Source organism: Oryzias latipes, chromosome 11 (genome assembly GCF_053564925.1).
Source record: "Oryzias latipes strain Hd-rR chromosome 11, Olatipes_Hd-rR_3.1".
In the NCBI taxonomy this organism is placed as follows: domain Eukaryota; kingdom Metazoa; phylum Chordata; class Actinopteri; order Beloniformes; family Adrianichthyidae; genus Oryzias; species Oryzias latipes.
This window is the reverse complement of record NC_136247.1, coordinates 1,332,539-1,348,715: the sequence shown is the minus strand read 5'-3', so window position 1 is coordinate 1,348,715 and position 16,177 is coordinate 1,332,539.

Here is a 16,177-nt window from a genome sequence, read left to right as displayed (position 1 = left end):
TTGCTGGGTTGGATTGGTATATTGCTGATCCTTTCTACTGAAACTATTATTTTATCTCTGTAGAATTGATCATTGATCAGGGACTTGGATGGTAGAAAGCACAAGAGATGCAGAGCAGAAATGGTCTTTGGCCAGATGGATCTCCACTCTAGCCTGTTTTAAAGGGTCTGTACCGTCGTCTTCTTATGCCATCTATTGTAAACAATATCCATGTACAGTACAGACCAAAAGTTTGGACACATTCTCATTCAAAGAGTTTTCTTGATTTTCATGACTATGAAAATTGTAGATTCACACTGAAGGCATCAAAACTGTGAATTAACACATTTGGAATTATATACATAACAAAATTAGTGTGAAACAACAGAAAATATGTCATATTCTAGGTTCTTCATAGTGGCCACCTTTTGCTTTGATTACTGCTTTGCACACTCTTGGCATTCTCTTGATGACCTTCTAGAGGTAGTCACCAGGGGGCCTCATTTATAAAACTTTGCGTAGGATTTGCGTCAGAAGTGGCGTACGGATGAAACATAGGACGTGTGTACGCACAGAAATTTCCGGATTTATAAAACAGTGCGCACGCACATCCTACGGATTTTTCCCTTAATAAATCACAATCGATTCTAAATGCAGCGCAGCTTTTTATTATTATTTTATTATTTTTATTATTTCGTTCTGTTAACTATATTATTTATGAGGATGAATTGCACAACATGCCAATATTGCAGAACATATTTCACTTTTCTTTTTGCAAATGAGTGTTCATTTGAATTTCTGTTGTAATTTTCGATAGATTTTTTTGTTTGTTTCACTGCTGATCGATCAGACGGGTGTTCGTGTAGGCTGTTAATTGTAAGACTTGCTTTGTGAAGTCTTCATGTTATTTCTGAGAGGCAGTATTGTCATTTTCACTTTCACGTGTTTCTTCCATCTGCAGACGGTGTTGCCGTTTCTCATTTCACCCGTTTTTGTGCGTGCGCCTGGGTCAGAGCTTGCGTGAAGGACCGCACATTTTCCCGTCAAGTTTGCTTTTTATAAATATCAACTATTGCGTAGAGAGTGGCGTACGCCTTCTTTTATGCGAAACGTTTATAAATGAGGCCCTGAAATGGTCTTCCAACAGTCTTGAAGGAGTTCCCAGAATGCTTAGCACTTGTTGGGCCTTTTGCCTTCACTCTGCGGTCCAGCTCACCCCAAACCATCTCCATTGGGTTCAGGTCCAGTGACTGTGGAGGCCAGGTTATCTGGCACAGCCCCCCCCCCCATCACTCTCCTTTTTCGTCAATTAGCTCTTACACAGCCTGAAGGTGTGTTTGGGGTCATTGTCCTGTTGAAAAATAAATGATGGTCCAACTAAACGCAAACCGGATGGAATAGCATGCTGCTGCAAGATGCTGTGGTAGCCATGCTGGTTCAGTATGCCTTCAGTTTGGAAGAAATCCCCAACAGTATCACCAGCAAAGCACCCCCCACACCATCACACCTCCTCCTACATGCTTCACGGTGGGAACCAAAAATCTCACATTTGGACTCAACAGACCAAAGCCCATATTTCCACTGGTCTAATGTCCATTCCTTATGTTCTTTAGCCCAAACAAGTCTCTTCTGCTTGTTGCCTTTCTTTAGCAGTGGTTTCCTATCAGATATTCTAGCATGAAGGCCTGATTGACACAGTCTCCTTTAACAGTTGTTGTAGAGATGTGTCTGCTGCTAGAACTCTGTGTGCCATTGACCTGCTCTCTAATCTGAGCTGCTGTCAACCTGCCATTTCTGAGGCTGCTGACTCGGATGAACTTATCCTCCGCAGCAGAGGTGACTCTTGGTCTTCCTTTCCTGGGGGGGTCCACATGTAAGCCAGTTTCTTTGGAGCGCTTGATGGTTTTTGTGACTGCACTTGGGAACACTTTCAAAGTTTTCCCGATTTTTCAGACTGACTGACCTTCATTTCTTAGAGTAATGATGTCCACTTGTTTTTCTGTACTTAGCTGCTTTTTTCTTTTCATAATCCAAATTCTAGCAGTCTATTCAGTAGGACTATCAGTTGTGTATCCACCTAACTTCTGCACAACACAACTGATGGTCCCAAACCCCATTTATAAGGCAAGAAATCACATTTATTAAACCTGACAGGGCACACCTGTGAAGTGAAAAACATTTTAGGTGACTACCTCTAGAATCTCATCAACAGAATGCCAAGAGTGTACAAAGCAGGAATCAAAGCAAAAAGTGGCTACTGTGAAGAACCTACAATATGACATATTTTCAGTTGTTTGACACTTTTTTGTTATCTATAGAATTCCACATGCGTTCATTCACAGTTTTGATGCCTTCAGTGTGAATCTACAATTTTCATAGTCATGAAAATAAAGAAAACTCTTTGAATGAGAAGGTGTGTCCAAACTTTTGGTCTGTAATGTATATCATAATATGTTACCTTTGGCACACTAAAGAACTTTTTTTTAAATCAAATATGAGTCCCATGACCCTGAATGGGACAAAACGGGTTAAGAAGATGAATGAACTAATGAATGAATGAGTTATTTTTGCAGCTCATTTTCCAACCAGGAAGTAAAACAACTCGATCTCTGATTCACCGCCTTTTGCTCCTTGGGGATGCCGCCCATTTCACGGCTTCAACCTTGGCAGCATGTCTGCATTTCGTCAACGAAAACAAACAGCATCCAAACTTTGGCAAAGACGGATGTGCATATTGTACATAGAAAAGGAAAGCATTTTTGCTGATCACCACTAGCTCCACGGAGAAAGTGTGTGTATGTGTTAGTCTGGGGTGGTGCTGGCAGTGCAGACTCTTCCTGGAAGAAGCTGTTCTCACTGGCCTACGTCACAATGCGAGAACCCACTTGTTGTCATGGGTTGGGAGGGGCTGGTGCTCACAGCGGAGGAATGCTCAGAGATGGGTGAATGGATCAAAATATTGCATTGGGGTTGTTTTTTGTGAAGAATGAACATTATAATATACCGTAAATTCCGGACTACAAAGCGCACCCGAGTACAAGCCGCACCCACACCCGTTTTCACGTGATTAATTACTTTTATACATACACAAGCCGCGTCAGAGTACAAGCCGCGCATGTGTGAATCCCAGAGTGAGTGCGATTCATTAACACACTGTGGTTGGGATCAGCTTTGCCTCAGGCTCATGTATTTGAGTATGTCAACATTTGTCAAACAGCATGGACCTCTATTCTGTTCACAAGTTCCTCAGTCATGGTGTTTTTATTTATTTCTTTTTTTTTTTTTTTTTTTTACTTATTGACAATCTAGGTATCATACATAAAATTACAAACAGTAACCATATAATCAACATTACATCCCTCAGTTATGATGAGGAAATTTACATCCGCGATTCCCCATTTCCCATGAGTCTTAGGGGCTAAAGGCGGGGCCAACGCCCGGCTCGCCATACTGTTGTACGTGTTTAAGAATGAGCAAATCATTCTTAAACACGTACAGTGAGTACAGTGAGTACAGTGACTCAAGCTCTCCTTCCGCTTGTGTCGCGGCAGCGTTATGGGAGTAACAGGACTGGTTAAAAAAACACACCGGTAAAATAAAGCAGCGGCGACTGAAAAGCGCGCGCCTCAGCGCGATACGCGATACGCGCGCCTCAGTGCGGCGCGTGCGTCAGAAGTCAGAAGCCTCTGCGCTCCGCGCTCGCCCCGCGCACTCCTTGTCTCCCCTTCCTATCTACTCCGACACCTCTGGCCAGGGCGGCTTCAAGGAGGAGCTGTCAGAGGGGTGGGGGTGAGGCCCCAAAGCAATCAAAAATTTTAGGGATCTGCTGGGGAGTTTGCTAGTTGCTCCAGAGACAGCCAAAGCCCTGATAGTTAAAATGTTTTAATAAAAACAGTCTAAAACCAGAAATGGTAAAAAAACTAAAAACACTTCCACTTTCGGCTTCTCCCATCAGGGGTCGCCACAGCGAACGAGTCGCATGGAAAATTTGGCAATGTTTTACGCCGGATGCCCTTCCTGACGCAACCTTCTCAAACCGGGCTTGGAACAACAAAAATGACATAAAACACATGTAAAGCCAACACATCAGGAGAACAGCGGTAGTAATTGTCCACATCACGCCATTGTCCAAGTGTCCGCCTTGATGTTCGTCCCACACCCAAGTCCTTCACCCGAGCAGGCCTGCACTCCAAGCCACCAGTTCACATGCAATAAAAACAAGGCAAATCCACAAATAGTTTTAAAAACACAAAAACAGTCATGCAAAGGAGTTAAAAGTCAATCCATATAAAACCCAATTAAAATCCACTGGTGACTGAGCTACAGGCTGCTCATAGAAGCTCAGTGTGTAGCTGGCACACTTAACTTTAGGAGGGGTGAAGCCCGTTCACCCCTCTGTGTCTCCAAATGGCAGTGTGAGATCTTCCTGAGGGTGTGCTGCCTCCCTTCTCCTCCACGCGAGCGATTTACTGGTCCGCGCCCCGATGAAGACCTGTGGCCAATGTTCTGCCGCCTCCGCGTCCTGAATTGCGCACCTCCGGCTCCAAGCCTTCCTCCTGCCTGCACCTTGCAGGTTGCACCCAAATGCCACGGACCTCGCGTCTCTGGCTCCAGCAGCAGGCCAAACTCAAACGATACAGGCTCCAACAGTCCTCCTGCTGCAGGCTGTGCCCAAGTGTCAGGAACCCCACGCACCGGCTCCAACAGTCCTCCTCTTCTTCCGGCCGCGCACTGGTGCTCTATAAGAGAATGACAGCCTCCCTGCTCTGTATGTGACCACGCCCTCCCACACAGGTGTCCTTCATCCACCATCAGCAATCTGTGCAAGCAGTCACAAACTACCTGCTGACACTCCCCCCGACTGAAAGCGTTCTAGTCCCTAGAACTACTCACGGTACCTTTGGGGCCTTTGCCTATTAAGCCTCTGGGAGCGCCTTGGTTCAGGTGCTTGAGCAGCTTCGTACCCCTCTGCCACTGGGAGGGGAAAGGCAAATCCCCATAATGCTAGGCCATCTGCGGGTGTTTGCTCTTCAGCTGTTGGCTCGCTTGGTAACTCTTGAGGGACGAGACAGGGGAGGCAAGGTCTCAAATTGTTACGGTGCAGAACCCTTTCAGGACCGTCTTTACCTTCTGGCCTGACTCTGTAGACAGGGCGATCTGGATAAGGCTGGGCTACTACAACCTGAGGTTCATTTTCCCACCTATCACTAAGTTTACCCTTTTCCCTTCTCCTCTGGTCTAAGACCAGAACCCGCTCTCCTGGAAGCAGGGGGGAATCTTTGGCAGCCTTGTCGTAGATCTTCTTGTTTGTGCTGGCTGCTTGCAGTAAAGAGGTTGACGCTTTGTTGTAAGCATAAGTCAACTGTTGATGGTGCCTACTCACCCACTCTGTCGTGGTAGTGGTACTCAACGAGGCCACTGCTCCTGTCAGCATGTCCACAGGGGTTCTAAGGTGGCGGCCAAACATTAGGAAGGAAGGTGCATATTTAGTGGAGGCATGCACGGTGTTGTTGTAAGCCTGGACAAGGCCTGGAAGGTACCCCGCCCAATGCCTTTGTTGTTCAGCCTCCAGTGTCCCCAACAAGCTTAGCAAAGTTTGGTTGAACCGCTCGCATGCCCCATTGCCCTGTGGGTGGTATGGTGTGGTGCGGGACTTACGACAGCCATAAATCATGCACAGTTCTTTTATGAGTCTTGACTCAAAGCCAGGGCCTTGATCTGAATGCATGACCTCTGGGCAGCCGAATGGCTGTATAACATGAGTCCACAAGGCACGAGCCGTTGCCACTGCTGTCTGATCAGGGGTCGGAATAGCCCATGCATACTTTGTGAACAAGTCAGTCACAACCAGGATGTTCTGGTATCTGTCTGTAGGGCGGCTCAATGTTAGAAAGTCCATTGCCACTATGTGCATCGGGGCTCTGGCAGTGAATGGGGCAAGAGGAGCCCTGTGATCAGCCTTTGTTTTGTACAACACGCAGCGGGGGCAGGCCTTTATATAACCCTGAACAGTCTTTTCCATTTGGGGCCAATAAAAATTTCTTCGCAGCGTAGTAAGCATGCGATCTGCACCTGGGTGTCCACTGTTTTGATGGCAAAACTCTACCAAGGCTGCAGTTTTATTGTTCGGGACCACAACTTGTTGGAGAGTTTCGTAGGTTGAGGAGTCTCTTACTCTCCTGCATAACACTCCCTCAATAATTTCGAGTCTTCTCCATTGCTGCAAGAGTCTCTTTATTGGCTGAGAAAGCGCCCGCCTTTCTGCTGCACCTGGTAACCCACCTTGAGTCAGATAGTCCCGAACCTGACAAACTGTGGGGTGTCTCTGCTGTTCCAGTCTCCACAGGCCAGGGTTCCACCCCCAACCATTAAAGGGCTCTTCTGTCTCATCCAAAACCTCCATCACATGTACCGTCTGGGTGCCAACAGGCCCTAGGCCTGTTGAGGCAATGTGGAGTCTAGACAATGCATCAGCATTAGTGTGGTCCTTCCCCGGTCGGTACCGGATGGTGTAATCAAAATTGGCCAGCTGAGCAACCCACCTCTGTTCCACGGCCCCTAGTTTTGCTGTCTGCAGGTGTACAAGGGGGTTATTGTCCGTCACAACAGTTATCTTCGCACCCCACAAAAAATCTTTGAATTTCTCCACCAGAGCCCATTTCATTGCCAACAGCTCAAGTTTAAAAGAGCTGTAGTTGGCATCGTTGCGTTCTGAGGGGTGCAGGCTCCGACTAGCATATGCAATGACTCGATCTGCTCCATCCTGTTCCTGGGCTAAAACAGCACCTAAACCGCAGTTACTGGCATCTGTATAGACAGTGAAAGGCTTTGTGAAATCTGCATATCCCAAAATTGGCGCTTGTAGCAAGCATTGCTTGAGCTGCTGAAATGCAACTTCGCACTCATCAGTCCATTGGACAGAGGGTGATTCTCTGCACCTGCTCCTTGATGAGCCCCTCAAAAGTTCATTCAGAGGTTTAGCAATCTTGGAAAAGTCTTTAACAAACCGCCTGTAGTAGCCCACAAAACCCAGAAAAGATCTTACCTGCCTAACTGTGGTAGGACGGCCCCAACTCTGGACAGCTGCGGTTTTCTCTGGGTCAGGCGACACTCCATCACCACTGACTTCGTGGCCCAGGAACTTGACTTTCTTATGAAACAGCTTGCATTTCTCTGGGCGAAGAAGAAGACCATAACGCCCCAGGGACTCAAACACACGCTCCAGATGGTCCAGGTGGGTTGCAAAGTCTTTGGAATACACAATAACATCATCCAGGTATACAAGAGCAGAGTCAACAAGCTGGTCCCCCAAACAGCGCTGCATCAGTCTTTGAAAGGTTGCTGGGGCATTACAGAGTCCAAACGGCATCCTGTCAAACTCAAATAAGCCAAAAGGTGTTGTAAATGCAGTCTTTTCTCTGTCTTTCTCCTCTACCTCCACTTGCCAGTATCCACTGGCCAAGTCCAGAGTGGACTACCAATCTGCTTGGTTGAGACTGGTCAGGGAATCTTCAATTCGAGGCAAGGGGAAAGCGTCTTTATGAGTGACTCGGTTCAATTTTCTGTAGTCCACACAAAAACGCCAGGCACCGCACTTCTTCTGTACCAGCACTATGGGTGCAGCCCACGGACTACTGCTCTCTCTAATGACGCCCTGCTCAAGCATGCCCTGCAAAAGACTGCGGATCTCTTTATAGAGAGTGGGGGGAACAGGCCTGTACCTCTCTTTGATAGGTTCTGCGCCACCTGTTGGGATTCTATGTTTCACAACACTAGTGTGTCCATAATCATCCTCATGCCTGGCAAAGACATGACTCCATTTTTGAAGTAATTGCCCCAGTTGTTGCTGCTGCTCATCTGTGAGGTCCTCCCCTTTAATACAAGGGGGGTGGTTTTCCCCACCTACCGCGGACAGACACTCGCCAACATCAATGACTGCCACCTCTACAACACCTGTGCTCACCTCGCAAAGGGAAACGTCTTTGCAGCCTTTTACATTTTCTGGGTTGACCGAACAGACCTTGGCTAGCTTCTGAAATCTACTAATGATCACAGGGAAGGGATTCAAGTTCCTTACTCTCACAGGTAATCTACCCTGGTCTACAGTCACTAGAGTCCGTGCAACCTCTATATTGCCGCCTTCGGTGAACGGCTCCACCATTGCGCAAACTTTTGGCCCACAGGGCCAAGGCGCTGTCTTTGCCCACAGCATCACCTCGCTGTTTGCCGGTACAGTCACTGGTGCTCGGCAGGCGGGACGAGCTACCCTGGTCAAGGGCTCCATAGCTGAAACAGCTTGGATACGCTGGCAGTCAGCAAAAACATCCTCCCATGCCCTTCTAAGGGGCTGACGTTTTATAAGAGGTGGTCGGTGCTTTTGGAACAGTTCTTCCCAACACTCAGAAATTACATTCATGCCCAAGATGGCCTTCTTTTCACCCAAATAGCTGTCTTCTACCACCACAACCCCACAATTCGGGACCCGAACCCCCCCCACCTGGAAGTCAACTACTATGTAGCCTGTATAAGGGATGGTTAGTCCATTTGCAGCTCGAAGTTTAAGCCAAGAGAGGACCCCACCCAAATGCTTCTCCTTGAAGAGGTCTTTACACAGACTCACAAAAAAGTGTTACTTGCGACCCAGTGTCTAGCAAACACTTAACTTCTACGTCGTCTAGTTTAACCGTGACATATGGGCAGCTCTCTGTAAACCTGGTTGAGGGTGGGGAGCTAGGTGGGTCAGCGCTAAGGGGTCCGGTCACCTGACCCACGGTGGCCGGTGGGACTAAAAATCCTGATGGGGGGCTCTAGAGTGGCAGCTGCGGCTAAAATGCCCCGCTTCTTTGCAAGTAGCACAGATTGGGCGGCCCTGTTGGTCCCACTCATATCGTGGTGTCCCTCTAATACCCCTACTAGCTGGTCTGGCTCTATTATCTGTTCTCCAATTAGACTCTGGCTTCATACGTGTGTTTGGAACCGTTCGGTTTTCCTGTAACTCAGACAAAATATTTTTAGACATTTCAGCCACTTGGTCTTTCACCTCTTTTAGCAGTTCATTTTTCAGTTCTGTTTTCCAGTCTGTTGTGGTTTGTGCGTGGGGCACCTGCTTTGCTATTGCCATACAGGAAGACGGTGACCATTGTTCTGCTTGTTCCTCTTCCAATGAGAGTGCTTCCATCTTTACTTCGTCAAAGGACAATGTAGGAGTCTTCCTCACAAGGCGTCGTAGCTCCTGGCGAAGGGAACCTTCTCTTAATCCCATGACAAACTGGTCTCGTAGGATGGCATCACCATCCTCAAGTCCTGCCTCGTTTCTCTGTTTCAACATAAGAAAGAGTTCTCTCAACCGCAGGGAAAAAGACTTGAGTGACTCTGGTGGCTGTTGTCTACAATTAAAAAAACGAGTCCTGAGCACAGAAACGTGAGTGTTATCACCATACAGAACGTGCAAAACATCAAGAATTTTCTTAGGAGTGTCTCTAAGTGATCTCTCCAGAGTTAATATTTCTCTCTTTGCTTCACCTTCAAGTAAATTTAAAAGAATGTCAGCTTTCTGAGAGTCTGTAAGAGGCTGAAAACTTAGCATAGATTCAGCTTGGTGTTTCCACTCCCCAAACTTGGATTGAGCATTTTCCCCACTAAACTTTTGCACCCATGGGCAACCCATGAAAAATGGCATCATCATTGCTGAAGGGCCAGCTGCACCTACCTGGGCCTGCTGCATGCTGGAGCGACCAGTGACTCAACCCAGCAGAATCCTGCCGACAACGCCAAAAATCTGTCAGAGGGGTGGGGGTGAGGCCCCAAAGCAATCAAAAATTTTAGGGATCTGCTGGGGAGTTTGCTAGTTGCTCCAGAGACAGCCAAAGCCCTGATAGTTAAAATGTTTTAATAAAAACAGTCTAAAACCAGAAATGGTGAAAAAAACTAAAAACAAAAATGACATAAAACACGTGTAAAGCCAACACATCAGGAAAACAGCGGTAGTAATTGTCCACATCACGCCATTGTCCAAGTGTCCGCCTTGATGTTCGTCCCACACCCAAGTCCTTCACCCGAGCAGGCCTGCACTCCAAGCCACCAGTTCACATGCAATAAAAACAAGGCAAATCCACAAATAGTTTTAAAAACACAAAAACAGTCATGCAAAGGAGTTAAAAGTCAATCCATATAAAACCCAATTAAAATCCACTGGTGACTGAGCTACAGGCTGCTCATAGAAGCTCGGTGTGTAGCTGGCACACTTAACTTTAGGAGGGGTGAAGCCCGTTCACCCCTCTGTGTCTCCAAATGGCAGTGTGAGATCTTCCTGAGGGTGTGCTGCCTCCCTTCTCCTCCACGCGAGCGATTTACTGGTCCGCGCCCCGATGAAGACCTGTGGCCAATGTTCTGCCGCTTCCGCGTCCTGAATTGCGCACCTCCGGCTCCAAGCCTTCCTCCTGCCTGCACCTTGCAGGTTGCACCCAAATGCCACGGACCTCGCGTCTCTGGCTCCAGCAGCAGGCCAAACTCAAACGATACAGGCTCCAACAGTCCTCCTCTGCAGGCTGTGCCCAAGTGTCAGGAACCCCACGCACCGGCTCCAACAGTCCTCCTCTTCTTCCGGCCGCGCACTGGTGCTCTATAAGAGAATGACAGCCTCCCTGCTCTGTATGTGACCACGCCCTCCCACACAGGTGTCCTTCATCCACCATCAGCAATCTGTGCAAGCAGTCACAAACTACCTGCTGACAGAGCACTTTGTCCCCATTGCGCCGGTGAACGGAGCAAATCGTGTCTGTGCAAAGCAATCGGACTTAATACTGTACGTTTTGTGTATGAGGGGCGGATGCGTTGTTACGTGTGGGAGCCTTCAGACTGCCATCGGCCCCGCAGCTCTATAAGAGCAGCAGGAGAAGATGTCTCCAGCTCACACGGAGGCTGTGAGCTTTTCAAAGCAAAATTCCGCTCAGTCCTTAAAAACCGTACAAACGATCACGTCGATTTGTGTTTCCAGTCGTGTCCCGACAAAATAAAGGCTGATGTTATTCCCACATATTTACGTGCAGCCAGCCGAGTCACTATGACTCAGAGGTAAATTCACTCCCTAGCATGCGCTGTTCTCTCCGTCACGCAGCTGACAGGCTTTTCAAAACCCGTTGGTGATGGTGGATTTTTTTACGCTGCTTTTAACGATTGCTTTTAACTTGAAAGCTGCATCATAGTGTAATGACGATCACGTGCACGTTGGGTCTAATGGCACCAAAGGATTCTGGGATGCGGCCGGGCATGCATGTTTCGCTTTGTTGAACCATGACTGAAGTGTCTAAGACCTGAAGTCAAGTCCATGCTGTTTGGCTGCTAAGAGGTGTGTTGAAAAATAATTAAAATCCATAAATTAGCCGCGTCACTGAATAAGCCGCAGGGCTGTAAGCGCAGGAAAAAAGTAGCGGCTTATAGTCCGGAAATTACGGTATACTTAGAAGCTAAAAAAATATATTTTGCTTGGTAAAGGCCCTTTAAATACAGTTCAGTCACGCCAGGGTGAGGCCCTTCCACACTATGATTAGTAAAGTTGACACAAATACAAATATATGCTCATGCCCACACAGATGTGCACTCAAACAGTTTTTTGTTATTTTGCCCCTTTAACTCTCCAGTCCTGTTCAACTCCCAGCCTTTACTTTAGCATTCCTAGACAAAATTGACTGAACTGTTTTAACTGCTTTTTAAATGATCACAAAAACATGTTTAATCAACAATTTTTTTCTCAACATTCTTAAACATGTAAAATTTTTAGCTGTTAAAGTTTCAAAGTAGTGTTTACCATGTATTCATGAAATTAGACTTAAAAACTGCTGAGAAAAACACACATTGGCACTAAAACTGTACTACATAATGATAGTGTAAAATAAAAAAAGGAATACCCAAGAACAGATTTAGCATGAAGTTGTGTGTACTGTAATGTGTGAGTGGGCATGTGAATTCATGCACGAATGGCATGTGACACATAGGCCAGAGTGGACCTTGCAAACACAGATATCACATTTGCAGCATCTCAGGCTTGTTTTGTTTTTCTCCAGGAGCTCAGAGCACTTCCTTTTCTTCCAATATTCTTTTTGAGGAGAACAATTTCAGTGCATCTTCATCATGTCTATAAAACGGGTCCAGTAGTTCTCTGACAAAGGAACACTTGGTCAGTTGCCTCCTCACTGTGCTCTCAAATAAAGAAGTTCAAGGCAAACATTAAGTGATTTATTATAAGGGGTCTGTGTGAAGATGAAACACTGATTAGACTGGAAGGGGCAGTTCATGGGGGAAAGAGATAGGCCGCGTCAAAATTCTTCCCTTACTGCTGCGGCTTCTCCCTATTCCTACATTTTGCCCTCCAGATGGAAGGGCAAAATGTAAAAATAGCCTCTAGTTCTGACGTCACTTCAGCAGTTTCTGAAATCCACAGACCAGCCCGTCTGGCAACAACAACTACACCACATTCAAAGTCACACCAATCTCCTTTCTACCCAATCCTGTTGCCATGTGATTGGATAATGAGACATTTGTGTTAACAAGAATTTGGACAGCTGGCCAGTAAGTGTAGAATTAGACAAACGTACTGCCATGCATTTGGTGAAGTTCATACAAGCAATAATAAAGAGCAATAAAAACGACATTTCAGTGTGTGCAGTTTTATTATTAACTACTTAATGCACATTAGTGTTAGTCTTACCATGTTTCTTATCTCCAGTTATTTTTTACACCAAGCACTTTGTTAGTTTCTACAGTGAAGATCTGCTTTTAAGGTGTCTTTTCATTGATTTCATTGTCAATTAAAAAGAAATGGATTTGATGTTTAACTTCCATATTTTATTGTGCAAAAGTGATCTGACTGGGTTCAAATGATTTTATTCCAGTCTGCACCATCATTTCCCTTTACAGCAATGCAACCTGAAATAAGCAGAAACCGACTATTGTGTGACACAATGAGCAAGTCTTGTGTGTGTGCTGTGTGAACATGTGTGTGTGTTTCCAGACAGAGGCAGTCAAAACAAGACAAAAAAAAAACATCAAGCAGCTGCCCCCGTCTGTCACCTCTGCTCACCTCTGGCTGCTGTTCAGCTCAGTTGCAGAGGAATGTACATTATACTTACTGTGTGTGTGTCCCTTCAACAACTGACTGTTGTGTTCAGTCATAAGCAGTGGCTGAATGAGGTTAAGATGCCTGTCGGGATGTCCCAGACAATAGACCTGTACACTCTGGGAACAACCCTTATTTCAGTCCATTCTTTCATACAGGAAATGGAGAAATACACACATTTTTTTTTTATTTTTTGTATTTTTAACTTGTCCTGTCCAACAGCTAGGCAGACAGATGAGAGCTGAGGGCCTCTTGTGTTGGACATACTTTACTTTAACAATAGGGGTTATTAATCTTCATACAAACCAGAGGTATGTCTGAATAAACCCCTTTTGGAATTGAGGCCAAACTATTAATTTCAATCATGTTTGAAAATCTTTGGTGTTGGACCGTACGGAAAAGGAAAGAAGGGAAGAAGAGAGAGGGATGTTAGAGGGGGGGGTAAGAGGGTGATAATAGGGGTGGGGGGGGTAAACCATGAAGCAGCATTAAGCAACAAGTTTCTGGACGGTTATAATCATTACAGTCAGGTTCAGATGTAATACAAGTCTATAAAGGCGGGGCCTGTCCACACACATTTCTAGATTCATGAACCTACATCCAACATCTTTCTTTTGTTTACACACTGTGGTGAAAATGAGTTTTTTTATGAACCTCTGGGATGCATTGTATGCCTTCCAAAAATATCTAATTTAAAAGATTCCAGAAAATACAGATGTATATATTTGGTGTCATCTGACACACTTTCATCTCATATGGCAGCTGTCCACATTGCATTCCTTTTTTTAAACTTTTGCCAAAGCCCTTAGCCACTGTCCTTTTTTAATTCTAAATCCCACTGCCTTTCTCCTGACTTACACCCACATACTTCCACACAAATAAACACACACACACACGTATACACTCTCTGAGCCTCCGTTCTGGTAATTAGAAACAGTCTGTTTAACTGTCAGACATCAACTGGTACCAGACACCAGACTCTAACCTCATTGGCTAATCCTCCAGACCCTGTTTTGTGTTCTGATTGGCTGTTGCTTCCTGCACTGCTCTGAGTCTGACCCAGTAAACTCACATGTGAACCAAATGCAGACATTTCAATTGGCTGTCTCTGAGACACATGACTGCTGCTCACTGGCACTCTCCAGCTTCACTGCTCCCAGAGGAGGATACAGTTATCCTCCGTGCAGAGAAAAACGACGTCATTCATCACCTCCTCCTCTCCTAGAGTGACCCCCACCATTCTAAACCTGTCTTTTTATGCTTAAAGCTTTTTTTAATGTGTCACTCTGAAGATTTCAGCACCACAAAGTTCACTGAGAGCAAACATTATTCTTCCCTCCACCCTGTCAAATAGCTAAAGCTGATATGAGATCCAAGCTGGCTTAACATCAGTCCCCAAAGTCACATTTTGTGGAGGTCTGTTCTCGTAAACTTTATGAATATTTTTTTTTTAATTTCCTCCCACGTGAAGCCCACACAGCCACTTCATCTGGTGGACAGTGGGTAGGACAAGGTAATGGAGCCATAAATATTTATCCAGCTCACTCATCAAGCCCTTACTGCTCAGCAGCAACATGAAGAGGCAGGATACCATTCAAACAAACTGTTGCTGTCATTTTCTGATGGAAAATCCTTCAAGATTTTCAATCCTGCCATGTTTTCAAGCATTTCTGATGACCATTTAAAGAAAAAGCAGCTTACATTCGGGTTAAATTAAAAACGACAGTTACTCTTAACACATGTACTTCGTGTCAAGCAACAGCAAAACAGACAAAAAAAACAGGGATGAAACAACAAAAGTCCATCATTTGGTTGGTACATGTCCTTACCATTTTTTATTTGGGGAATTTCAGTTTGTCTGAAAGCCAAGTTTGGCATGATATCCTCATTTATCTCTGTACAGAAAAACAGCAACACAGATATCAACATCTGCATTGGGCTGACTGTTATTGTGTAAATGCAGATATCGTTCAAATGCAGATGAACAGCCTGTTGAGCCATCTCTACTTTTATCTGTACATGGAACATCCTTTGATCTTTAGGTAAAAAAGGTAAACTAATTGAAGATAGTCATATTTTGGAGCCAAAGATAATAAAAGGAGGAGATGTTAAGATGTACAACAGAATTTAACCCCTGGAGACCTTTTGTTGTAAATTTACGAGAAAGAAAGTCATAACTGTTAAATTACAAGATTTCTTTTCTTGTAACTTTATTTCTTAAAATCTTGTAAAGTTACGACCTGAAATCTCGTAAATTTACGGGAAAAATGTCATAGATTAACGTCATGAACCTGTCATCTGAACACAAATGCGGAAGTAAACAGTGTTACTACCACCTGATGACAACTCTGACGAAGACGTCCATCGAAACATGTCAGGTATATGAAAAACACAAGCGCGTCTGATAATAGAAGAACCTAATAAATCAGTCTCAGTCAGTCTTGTGCAAAGTTCTCTTTGCTTTCTGGAATTGTACCACTTAATGTCAAGATTACATTCACATACATGTATAAGACATCTAGAGGGTTTTGTCAGTTAATACAGACACTGAACTTTATTGAACTAACTGACTGGGACATTGTTACAGCAGTGTTGACAACTCAAAAGGGTTAAATGCTCTGTCTCTTGCAGCATTCAGGGCACAGACTTTACTCTTTAACAGTTACTACATAGGTTGCCATATATCTATCCATCAGCCCCGACAGGCAAACCTGTCCCAGTCTGGGGGAATTCACAACAGGGCCAGAACATACGAAAGATGGACACCAATAAGTTAAGGAACACAGTTTATTAATAGGAAGGAAGAACCTGTGTCCTGTAAAACAAACATATTATAATTACTGTGCTGGTCCCAACAAAAGACAAAACAGAGGGATTGGAGCCTTGACTGACCCAGCCACGTTGACCATCGGAGTCAGTAGCTCCCTGCTAAGGCTGCCTGACAGAATCTAGTTAATGACCAAAAAATAAACAAAACCCAGCAGTATAAGACTGCTGACGACCAAGAGAGAATAAAAAGAGAAAACAAGCCAACCAGCACAGCTCCAAGTCAAAACCTCTGCTCTGCTCTGCTCTGCTCTGCTC